This window comes from Mustela nivalis, assembly GCF_964662115.1.
Source record: "Mustela nivalis genome assembly, chromosome: 4".
NCBI lineage: Eukaryota > Metazoa > Chordata > Mammalia > Carnivora > Mustelidae > Mustela > Mustela nivalis.
This window is the reverse complement of record NC_139023.1, coordinates 108,618,489-108,631,676: the sequence shown is the minus strand read 5'-3', so window position 1 is coordinate 108,631,676 and position 13,188 is coordinate 108,618,489. Positions and strand designations below refer to the sequence as shown.

Here is a 13,188-nt window from a genome sequence, read left to right as displayed (position 1 = left end):
TCAACTTACAAACAAGATGTTATGGCCTGGTAAACTAATGTTTATATTTTAGCAAAAGATGAAAATAAAAATATGATTTATTATGATAACTAGAGATTAAAAACTTGGTAACTATAAAATATCCTTTCCTTGGTTATAAACATTGTTAATTATAAAGAAGTTAAAACTGAAATACTACTTTGAATAAATAAAACTTCTACGTTGCAATCAGAGCAGAGTAGAAAAATACATAACTTTCATTTTGGTAAGAATTTTTCCTGCTTTCATAGATCAAACTCAAATTATGTCTTAAGTAAAAGTACTTTTTGTAATAAAAATAGTGATGGCTTAGATAATTTTTAGTATATTGAGACATCAAATAATTAAATATATTTCAGTGTAACCCTTTAAAATAACACTATTTCAAGTTAAAAATAGGTTAAATGGATATGAAACTGGTTTCTTTCTACTCTGTTTTTTATATTGTTGCATTCAAATCATCACCCAATGCCATTGCAAAAATCATGTATTTCACTCATCTTTTAAACTATTGTACTCCATTCTCTACATAAAATATCACATATAACTTTCCCAATTTTATAAACATTTTTTATAAACATTTTAGATAGATAATTCTACAAATAATTTCTCTGTAAATCAAATATACATACACAGGAAATTAATGACTTAGTACCTAAAGAGGTTGGTTTGCAGTTATGGCAATTAGCATGGCCAGAGGTTGATTCTTTTCTTGACAGCATCACCTCATGTGGGAATGATTCTCTGTTCTTTCTCTGAATTATTAATAGTTAAAGGTATTCTTTTGGTAAAAAGAAGTGATTCTTAAACTTTTTATTTTTGGTGGTGACGGAGGGGAGTTAGTTACCTTTGAGAGTATTAGGGAAACCATCCACAGAAAATTACACAAGTTTATGAGCACACAATATTTTACTTCTTTTAAAGGGTTTATGGACTCCATGAAAAGGATTCATAATATATAATCAGCAAGACAACTTTCTAGGCTGAAACCAGTCTTTAAAGTCCAAAGATTTCATCCTTATTCCAATGCAATAACTAGTAACATGATTAACCTGGAATCCTCTCAGGATATCATTAGAATAGACCATACCTCTGAAAGGCATCTCAAGGCCTAATATGATAAGCTGAAAATAGATTTCCCAGGAAAGACTTTAACAAGTCTCCTCAAATTTACTAACTTAGGAAGTTCCAAGGAATATCGAGAGCTGTGTAAGCAGAAATGAAAGGAGAAAATCAAACTAAGGATGAAGTCCATGGAGAGTGAGAGAAGTTTTAAAGGGAATGACAAATGACAGGTATCTTTTAAGCATTCATTTTGGGGTTTTAAGTAATGTGCCATGACTTTCAGAATTGAACTGACTTCTAAAAGCAAAAATTTACATCACATTTCTGAAGGATATGAAATATTATCCCACAAACTTTGAAACTGAAGTATAAAAGGGTTTTTTTTTTAAGTAGAAGTTTAAAATAAATATAATTTAGAACTACAACCAAATATTTTCTGCAAAGATAATGGAAGCATTTGGAAATAAACTTAGGAACTATCTTTCATTCAAATAACTATATAATTTCAATCAACCCTTAGCATCCTTTATTAGCAATTTATCCAGAAAAAGAAGGGAAAAATAATATTTTAAAATACTAAAAAATTAAAAAATGGTTTTGCTTAATTTATATCAATATGCTATAGTATAACTCTACTCAGAATCTTTAGTGTCTACACCATAGTTGAAAACAAAAACTCTGCATATTGATTAATGTATTTTCTGATCTAACATTTTCTACATGTCTAATGCCATGCCATTCATTTTATATTATAGCATTTCAGACTTAATAAAATCTTGCCAAGGATATTTTATTCTCTAGTGTCTCTTGGAGTTTGAATATATTGTTCCTTTGGCCTAGAATATGTTCCCTTGGCTTGTCCAAGCAGAAAATTCCCATTATTCTCATATTTCAAATAAAATGCCTTGTGAAGATTGCCTGATTCGGTTGACTTATAGATTCCTACTCCACATTTTGGTACATTTTACTTAATATAATAATTATTTTATTGTAATTAAAATAGTTACATATTTTTCTATTTAACAGATTGTTACATATTTGAGAACGAAGATTTTTCTTTCTTAATTTTTGGATTCTCAGAGACTACACCAGACTGGGTTCATATCTGTACACTAAAAATAAATGAGGGTAGCCATAAAACAAAAGTACTAATAACAGTAATTACATGTATGGATCCAACTGTTAGTATTGCAAAAATAAAAAATAATAATAAAGCAAAACAAAACACTTTTTGGCACATTTTTTGTACTGTATTTGTAGTAGATTTTTATCCTTCTATCTGAGTTATTAAATGACTGAAGTGAGATTTAGAACAAGTTTTCTCTTAATGCAAAGAACCTACCTTTTCTCCACAGCTGTGACTTTTTTAAAATTTTATTTATTTGAGACAGAAAGAATGAGAGAGAGCATGAGAGGGAAGAAGGTCAGAGGGAGAAGCAGACTCCCCATGGAGCTGGGAGCCCAATGCAGGACTCTGTCCCAGGAATCCAGAATTATGACCTGAGCCGAAGACAGTCGCTTAACCAACTGAGCCACCCAGGCGCCCTACAACTGCGACTTTAAATTTTGTTTTTAACTTTAGGTCATGGAACTCTTTCTCTAATGTACTTTTATGCAAATGTATAATTTATGATGCATAAAAAATGGAGTTATTCCAGTTGAAGCAGAAAATAGAAGTCTAAGTACTTATATATTTGGAATCTTTTTATCTGTTGTAAAGTGGCCTTTTGGAACAAATATAGACACTCCTACACTCTAGAAAATTTTTGATATTTCTGATCTTATACTGCCTATTCCATTTTAGTTACTGTCAAGATTATGTGTAGATAATTTTCTATATTAAAAAATAATTTGGACCATGGTATCAAAAGCAGTCATTCTGAACTCTCTTCTATAATATCTACACAGTCTCACCAAAACTTAAGAAATTTCTCATAATAATAAAAGCTTCATTTGTCAGGATCTGAGACAAATATATATTAATATCAAGCTGAATGGAGCTCATCTGAGATTAACATTGATATCTAACATACATTTTGTCAAGTAATAATGAACAAAATCTAGTGACGTGGAGATATCTTCTCTCCTCAAATCTCATACCTCCTAATTGAACTTGCAATTATGAGGCTCAAATGGTAAATTCTGAATCTCCCTTCCATTGTACTTATGCTCCTTTTGAGGAGTCCAAAGAACTGTTCTTTATTACATTAGTAAATAAAAACAAAACACTAAAACAAAACAAAACAAAAAATGCACTAAAATATAAGAAGCCTAGAAGTTAGTGAAAACAAAGACAACATTTAATCTAGAACACAACTAATTGTCAGAACCTCTCTTCCCAGCTCAGTGCAGAACATACAAGCTAAAAACCTCAGATCCCAATTTATCCCTGAGGAAGGAAAGAGTACATCTAATGATTCAGCTTCTCTGGGGACTGCCTGAGGAACTTGCATCTGCCTCATTTATCTCCACACACTGATAGAATCCAGCATACTCTATATGTCTGTAGGCTGCTAAGAAGAAAGGAAGCAGGTTGAACTAGCACAAAGGTTGAGAGGTGTCTTCACATCTCTGGTTGCACTTATTGGTAAGGGTCTTGCCCTATATGAGGTCAGTAGTGAAGACTGGGAGAGGTAGCTGTTATATTTAACATACAGGCACCAAAACAGAGAATCAAGGAAAACGAAGAAACAGAAAAACATGTTCCAAGTAAAGGAACAAGATAAACCTCCTTTCCTAATGAAATGGAGATATATGATTTGCCTGTCAGACTATTCAAAATAACCAATGTAAAGATGCTCATCAAGGTTAGAAGAACACAAGAACGAAGTGAGAATTTCAACAAAGAGAAAAATATCAAAAAGTAACAAACAGAAATCATACAGTTAAAGGTAAAATTGAACGGAAAAAATGCATTAGAGGATTTCAGTATCATACTAGATCAAGCAGAAGATAGGAATACAAATGCAAAGACAAGTCATTCACAATTATTCAGTCAGAGGAGCAAAAAGAAAAATGAAAAATAATGAATAAAGCTTACGGGCCCATGAAATATCTGCAAATGAATCAATAAAGGCCTTATAGGAGTTCCACAAGAAGAAAACAGAGAAGGGACCAGATAAATTTTTCAAAGAAAAAGTGACTAAAAATGTCCCAATTCTGGGGAAGGAAATGGAGATCAGATTAAGGAAGCCTAAAAGATCTCTCTGAAAAATGGATACAAAACATCTGCAAGATATATTAAAATCAACTCACCAGAAGTCAAACACAAAGAGAGAATTTTGAAAGCACTAAGAGAAAGGTGACTTGTCACACCTACAAGTGAATCCTCACAAAACTGTCAATGGATTTTTCAGCAGAAACCTTGGAGGACAGAAGGGAGTGGGATGATAAATTCAAAGTGCTGGGAGAAAAAATTACTGGTATTTCAGTGGGAAAAAAAATGGTGATGTAGGAGAACACTGATTCCCTGTTTTCTCACAGAAATCAATGACTGGACAGCCATCTATGAACAAAAACAGCTCTGGGAGACATTTAGAGTCCACCTGGGAAATTTTAACAACACATTATAACCAAAAAAATGAGAATAATAGCACAAGAAGAAAAAGAAGACAACTCAATTTTGCCTGTTTTTTTCTTCCTCCAAGTGGCATTTTTTAATGCCAAGAAGCAACTTCCCAGCATGAAAGAGTTTCATTCACCAACAAGATAAGAATAGAGTGAGTGATCATCTTCTCCAGCCTGTTAGGGGTACTGTAGGAAAGTCCTGCTTTGGTTTCACCCTACCCAGACCAACAAAACTAAGACATCTAGAGCTGGCCAGAAACAAGAAAGAAAAAGGCTATTATTAGCATACATACATCATAAGCAATTGCAGTTCACAGAGACCTACTCTGCAGACAAATTCAGCAGATTTCACCACTGATGACAAAGCCTAAGTCCAGCACACCTGCTGCAGACCCCAGTAGATTTCATTAGCTTTCCCCTTAACAGGTATTTGAATTCACTGATGCCAGCCACATGAGCCACTTCCTTCAGTTCCCCAACCACCTCTGCCAGAATCTGGGACAAACTAGCATTCATCCAAGGTATCTGTGACTGGACAAGTGTAAGATACCAGCCACTTGAGTTCCTCTCTGCCTATGGCAGACCCTAGGGGCCATGACCATAGCCAGCTTTGGCTTCTACAGCTATACATGATAAAACAGCTAAAATAATTAATAAAGTGGCATTAGTTAAGTCCTTACCTATCATAGACATAGAGTAGCTAGATGGATTAAAAAAAAAAAACAAAACACAACTGTATGGGTATTTCAGGTTTAAGGATACACATAGATTGAAAGTAAAGGTCAGAAAAATATATTCTATGCAAGTAGGAAATAAGAGAGCAAAGATAAATATACTTATATCATAAAAAAATAGACTTAAAGTCAAAAATTGTAAAAGCATACAAAGGAAGTCATTATATAATCACAATGTGGCTAATTCGTCAAGAGGATATAACAATTGTAAATATATATGCACCCAAAAACAGAGTACCTAAATGTATTAAACAAACCCTAACAGACCTACAGGGAGAAACAGACAATATGGTAAGAGTAGAGAATTTCAATCATCACTTCAAAAATAAAAAATTAAAAATTAAAAAAAAAATGGATAGATTATCCAGCTACAAAATTAATAAGAAAACATTGGATTTGAACTACGCCTTGGACCAGAAGGACCTAATGGACACATATGGAATATTCTATGCAATAGCAAAAGAATACATTCTTCTCAAATTCACAAGAAATAGTTTCCAAGATAGATTGTTAGGTCACAAAACAAGCCTTAGCAAATGTAAGGAGATTGAAATATAACAAATATATTTTCCAACCCCAATGGTATGAAATTAGAAATCAATAAAAGGGAAAAAACAATAAATTCACAAATATGTAGAAATTAAACAACACAATCTTGAACAACAAATGGGTCAAAGAAGAAATCAAATGAGAAGCCAAAAATATTTTGAAACAAATGAAAAGGGGAACAAAACACACCAAAATTTATGAGAGGTAGTAAAAGCAGTTCTGAGAGGAAAGTTTATAGCATTAAATGCTTACATTAAGAAAAAACAAAAAAGGGGGTGCTTGGGTGACTCAGTCATTAAGTGTTTGCCTTCAGCTCAGGTGATGATTCCAGGGTCCAGAGATCAAGCCCCACATCAGGCTCCCTGCTTGGAGGGAAGTCTGCTTCTCTTCTCCCACTACCCCCGCTTGTGTTCCTTCTCTCACTGTGTCTCTCTCTGTCAAATAAATAAACAGAATCTTTAAAAAAAAATCACAAATTAAAAAAAAAACAATTTTACATCTTATGGAACTAGAAAAAGAACAAATTAAGTCCAAAGTTAGCAGAAAGAAGGAGACAAAGATCAGGACATAAATACATGAAATACAGACCAGAAAACAATACAAAAGATGAATGAAACAAAAAAATCTGCCTTTTTTTTTTTTTTTAAGGGAAAGGGAGAAAGAAAATTGACAGACCAGGGACACCTGGGTGGCTCAGTTAAGCATTTGCCTTCAACTAAGTCATGATCTTGGAGTTCCAGGATCACCTGCATCAGTCTCCTCAGCAGGGAGTCTGTTTCTCCTTCTGCCCCTGCCCCTGCCCCTGTTCATGCTCTTTCTCTCACTCTCTCTCTCAAATTAATAGATAAAATATTAGAAAGAAAGAAAGAAAGAAAGAAAGAAAGAAAATTGACAGGCTTTAGCTAGACTAAGGAAAAAAGAGAAGACAAATTCATCATCAAAGAGGAGCCATTACAACTGACACCACAGAAACAGAAAGGACCATAAGAAATTACTATGAACAATTATACACCAAGAAATTGAATGACCTAGAAGAAATAGATAAATTCCTAAAACATACAACCTACCAACACTAAATTATGAAAAAACAGAAAATCTGAACAGACCCACAACTAGAAAGAAGATTAAATCAGTAATCAAAAACATCCCAACAAAGAAAAGCCCAGGACCAGATGGTTTCACTGGTAGATTCTACTTATATTTTAAAGAATCAATGCCAGTCATTCTCAAATTCTCCCAAACATTTGATGAGCAGATAATACTCTCAAGCTCATTTTATAAGGTCAGCATTTCCCTGATAGCAAAGCTAGATCAGGATATTACAAGAATAGAAAATTACAGGCCATTAATACCTGATGATGCAAATTTCTCAACAAAATACTACCACACTGAATTCAATAGCACCTTGAAAGGATCTTATATCATGATCAAGTGAGATTTATTTCTGGTTCAACATATACACTTGATCTTAGTCAAAAGGCCGAGAGGCGATCAACATATACAAATCAATAAATGTGATATAACACATTAACAGAATAAAAGATAAAAATCATATGATCATCTCAATATATGCAAAAAAATTTAACAAAATCCAGCATCATTTTATGATAAAAACCCTCAGCAAATTGGATATAGAATGAACATAACTCAATATAATAAAGATCATATATGACAAGCCCAGAGCTAATATCATATTCAGTAGTAAAAAGCTAAAAGATTTTTTGCTAAAACAAGATGAAGATAAAGAGTGTTCACTCTACCCATGCCTACTTAATGTGGCACTAGAAGTCCTATCAAGAGCAGTTAGGCAAGAAAAAGGAATAAATATCATCCAGATTAGAAAAAAAGAAGTGAAATTATCTGCTTGCAGATGACATAATCTTCTATATAGATAATCCTAAAGGTACCAAAAATTGTTAGAAATAATAAATGAATTCAGTGAAGTTACAGGATACAAAACGAACACAAAAAATTAGTTACATTATATACACTAACAACAAACTATTCAAAAATATTTTTTAAATGATCCCATTTTTAATAGCATCCAAAACAAACAAACAAAAAAATACTTAGGGACATGTAACCCAGGAAGTTAAAGATCTGTACACTGAAAATTATAAGACAATGATGAGAAAACTTGAAGACACAAAAAAATAGCAAGATATCCTATGTTTGTGAGCTAGAAAAATCAATAATTTTAAAATGTGCATACTGCCTAAATTGATATTCAATGCAATCCCTATCGAAATCCCAAAGGCATTTTTCACAGAAATAAAAAAAGTCAAAATTTGTATGGAACCACAGAAGACCTGAAGCAGCCAAAGCAATCCTGAGAAAGAACAATAAAGCTAGAGGTATCACACTTTCTAATTTCAAAATATATTACAAGGCTATAGTAATCAAAACAGTATGATACTAGCCTAAAAAGAGACATATATACAAAGACAACAGAATTGAGAGCCCAGAAATTAACTTTTGCAATGTATGATCAACTAATCCTTGATAAGGATACTAAGAATATACAATAAGTAAAGGATAGTCTCTTCTAATAAATGGTTTTAGGAAAACTGGATAGCCACCTGCAAAAGAATAAAATTGCAGCCTTAACATAATACTCACCAAAAAAACTGAAAGAAAGACTTAAATCTAACAACTAAAACCATGAAATTCCTAAGACATAGGAAAGAAGTTCCTTGACATTAGTCTTTGCAATGATTCTTTTAGATATGATACCAAGTATAACTAAAATAAACAAGCAGGACTACATCAAACTGAAGAGCACAGTAAAAGAAAAAAAAAAAAGAAAAGAAAAGTCGACCAATAAAAAGGAAGAAAATAAGTGCAAACCATCTATCTGATAAGGGGATAATATGAAAAATATATGAGGAACTCATACAACTCAACAGAAGAAAAAAAAAAAAAACTAAAAAAAAAAAAAAAAAAAAATGGGCAGAGGACCTGAATAAATATTTTTCCAAAGAAGATATACAAACGGTCAACTGGTACATGAAAAAGTGCTTAACATCATTCATTGTCAGGGAAATCAAATCAAAAACACGAGATGTCACATCATATCTGTTAGAATGGATAACATAAAAAAAAAAGAGAGAGATAACAAATGTTGGTAAGGATGTAGATAAAAGGTAACTACTGCCCACTGTTGGTGAGAATATAAATTGGTACAGCCACTATAAAAAACAGTACAGAAATTCCTCAAAAATTAAAAATACAACTACCATAACCAGCAATTCCCAGAATATATTCTGGGAATATATCTGAAGGAAAGGAATTATTGTCTTGAAGAGACATCTGCACTTTCCTGTCACTCTACCATTATTCACAGTAGAAAAGATGGATTCACATAGTATCCATCAATGGACGAATGGATAAAGAAGTTGTGGTGTGTGTGCATAACAATGGAATATTATCCCACCATTTAAAAAAAAAAAAAAAGAAGTCTATCTTGCCATTTGTGACAACATAGATGGATCTTGAAAGCATTATACTAAGTGAAATAGGTTAGACAGAGAAAAATAAATACTGTATGTTTATATTTGTATGTAAAAGCTGTACTGATTAGGATATAGTAAAATGGTGCTTGCCAGGGATTAAGAAATAGAAGAAGTTGAAAGAAGTTGGGTAAAAGGTATATACCTTCTATTAAAAAATGAATAAATTCTCGAGATCTTATATACTGCATGGTGACTATAGTTAACAATACTATATTATTACTTCAACAGGTCTTACTTAACCTTTAAGAGTAGGTATTAACTGTTAACACCATACACACAAAAAATGGTACCTATGCAAGGTGATGGTATCATTTATTACCACCTCATTGTGGCAATAATTTATAATACATATACATATGTCAGTTATATCTCAAAGAGTAGAAAAAATTATATTCAAAAAATACTTATATTATTAAACTTCAATTAATTTCAGTAGAACTTGCTTTTTTAAAAAGATGTGTATTTAAATTTTTCTGTATATTTAAGTGAGGATTTTTTAAAAGTTAAATTCATCGAAATTTCTTCTATCTAGCTTTTAAAATATTCTTATACAATAACTGTCAATTTTAAATTCCAGAAAATAATGTAGTGCCTCATGTTTAAACCTTAAAAAGCTGGCATTTAGTGAGACTTACTCAACAAGAGAATGTGAATAAGTCAGTAAAACCTGCTGTTATTTTAATTTTTTATTTTTTATAAACATATATTTTTATCCCCAGGGGTACAGGTCTGTGAATCACCAGGTTTAAACCTGCTGTTATTTTAAAGGGACATATACATATTCTTCTCACTGTGAACTAAGTAAGTAAATGTTTATTCATAGGTAAAGATTAGTGACTTAATCCTGGGATGAAAGTCCTACCATTAACGATTGTGTTGATTTATACTATAAGTATTTATTAATATGTTACTATATGCCAGATTCTGTGGTTGAAGACCTAGTAATATAAAAGTAAATAAGTCTTGCTCTCATGTAGCTCAGAAACTACTATTGGGAGTTCTTGACTGAAGCCATAGGTGAGCTTTTGTAGATAAATAAACTATCTAAAATTGTATACACGTGGTTTTGTTATGAGCATACATGCAATGTTTTCTTCCTAAGTAAAGAGTCTCTAGGTTTCATTGTATCTTCAAAAGGGTCAGCGATAGTTAACCAATAAATATCAACAACTAGAAGGAGCAAAAGAGACAAACAGATTAGCTTGTAATTGAAAGATAGTGTGAATAACAATCCAATGGCAAATATGACCCCTCCCCACTACACACACACCAAAAAAGAAAAAAAAAAAGGAAAACACTAATTCTGCCTGGGAAACTCAAAAGATTATTCACACAAGAATAAAAATGGCAAGTAAAATTTGCATATGTGGTTGTGTAACTTGAAAGTGCTATTGTTATAGATATTATTATAAGTACCACCCACATTAGATAAGCTGGATCCAGTATAAATATGTGACACTGAAAGCCTGTAAGAAATAATGGCACAAGTCCTACACATTTAACCACTTTTTAAATAGACATAATATTGTAGTCTTAAAACAATGCTCTAAATTTCTAGAATCATCTTTTTCTAGAAAAAAAAATAAAATACTTAAGGCAAATATGTTCTCAAGAGTTACCAACTTAAATTAAACTTACTAAAGTCAATAGAGAAAAAAAAGTATTGAATTTAAAAATAAAAGCAAGTTACAATAAAAAGACCTAGTGATTTATTGGCCTATCAGATTAAAAATAACTTTTTCCTATAAAAAGGAAAATCAAGAAAATTACCTGTTCAAAAAAGTTTTCAAATATTAAAGAAAATATAGTGTTGGAAGGCAAAAAATATTGCTCACTTCTCAACAGGAAAGTTACCTTGCAGTGCAGTATATATATAGGACATAATAGTTTGAAATTTCAGGCACTATCTGAATAAACATCATTATCAACCCCATAAATGTTTTCCTTTGACATAGAAAATAATTTGCTGTAGTAAATGACTATGAGGAAGTATAAATATAATTTATAAAATCTTATGAAGGAAAAAGAATGTCTTTAAATATTAGAAAAACTAGAAAATACACCTTCTATGATAAATATATAACAAAATAAAAGGATAACATTAGATTTACTGATATTATTATTTGTAAATACCATTAAAATTGGGTTTTTAAAAATATTTTATTTATTTATTTGACAGAGAGAGAGAGATCACAAGTAGCAGAGAGGCAGGCAGAGAGAGAGGGGGAAGCAGACTCCCTGCTGACCAGAGAGCCCAATGCAGGTCTCCATCCCAGGACTCTGAGATCATGACCTGAGCTGAAGGCAGAGGTTAACCCACTGAGCCACCCAGGTGCCCCATAAAATTAGTTTTAAAAAAGTATGGGAGAAGGGTTCAGCTAATGATTTAATATGATAATTTGATCAGACTATGAACAGCCATACCACCAACTTATGAAGACTGATAGCTTATTGATCAAGACTTGCTTCAAGATACTCCCTCACTGTGCCCAGTGACTCAAAGTAAACAAGTCACAAACTTTGTGCAATCCCAACCAATTCCCCATTTGTATGACCTGTCTTACATCACACACCCCAGTTCCTAAAACATCATAAGTCCTTTGACTTGCACCTTCTGAAATACTATTAAGACTATATAGCAGATTCTCCCTTTCTGAAGTAAATAAAATTTGCATTGCTTAATCAGTAGGAATTAGCAGTGGTCTTTTCGGGGAATCAACAGCCCACAAGTAAAATAACAACTCTTTCATCATTCATTTTATTTTCTTTTTCTTTTTTTCCTGATGTTTATTATGTATTTGCATTGACAGAATGCCAAAGAAGTTTTTAGGTTATGACATTTTAAATAAGCAGAAAACCATACATTCAAGAAAAATGAACTTGTCATTAGCTAACCCAAAAAACTATATTCACTGTGGTTTGCACTGAGTATTAATTCTTAAATTACTTATAATGCTATGAGTCATTATAAACTATTATAATGAGAATTATACAGTAGAGTGGGAATGGGAGACCTATTCATTCTAGATGAGGAATAAAAGGCAAATTGTGAACACAATTTTTAAAACCTGCAGATTAACTTAAGCCTCCTTATAATCAGAAGGCCAGAGCTTAAAAGAGTCCTTTATTTATTATGAATCTAAACTATAGCATCTATACTTATTAAAAGAAGATAAAAGATCAATACGTGATTTTACTAGACCAACACACTATCTTCTGAGCCTTCCATTAAATCCATGATTGCAATAATACTCAAAAATTTCCATTTGTGTATCTAAACAACAAAGTTTTAAAAGTTGCAAGGATGTAAAATACATATATACATATAGATATGTATATATATATATATAAATGCTGTTGTGGACATTTATAGATAAAGCAATAAATTAAATATTTCAAAAATCAATCTTTTAAAAAAATGTCAGAATGTATCCAAAAATGCCTTTTTGGGGAACTTGGGTGGCTTAGTCAGTTAAGTGACAGACACTTGATTTTGGCCCAGGTCATGATCTCAGGGTCATTAGATCAAGCCCCACTTCATGCTCATACGGCGTATGGAGCCTGCTTAAGATTCTCTCTCTTCCTCTCCCTCTGCCCCTCTTCCCAGCTCATGCTATCTCTTACTAAATAAGTAAATAAATAAATATTTTTTTAAAAATGACTTCCACAGCCAAAAGAGTTTGATTAGTCAAATATGAATAAAACATATGAAAAGGACTTTAATGTAAACATTTTCAGTACTT

At 32.1% G+C, this 13,188-nt stretch overlaps 1 protein-coding gene across 2 annotated transcripts in view; it reads right to left on the bottom strand.

The window, feature by feature from the left end:
• Positions 1 to 13,188, bottom strand: part of STPG2 (sperm tail PG-rich repeat containing 2) — a 591,266-nt gene that overhangs the window by 227,758 nt on the left and 350,320 nt on the right. The gene's annotated exons all lie outside the window — the stretch shown is intronic.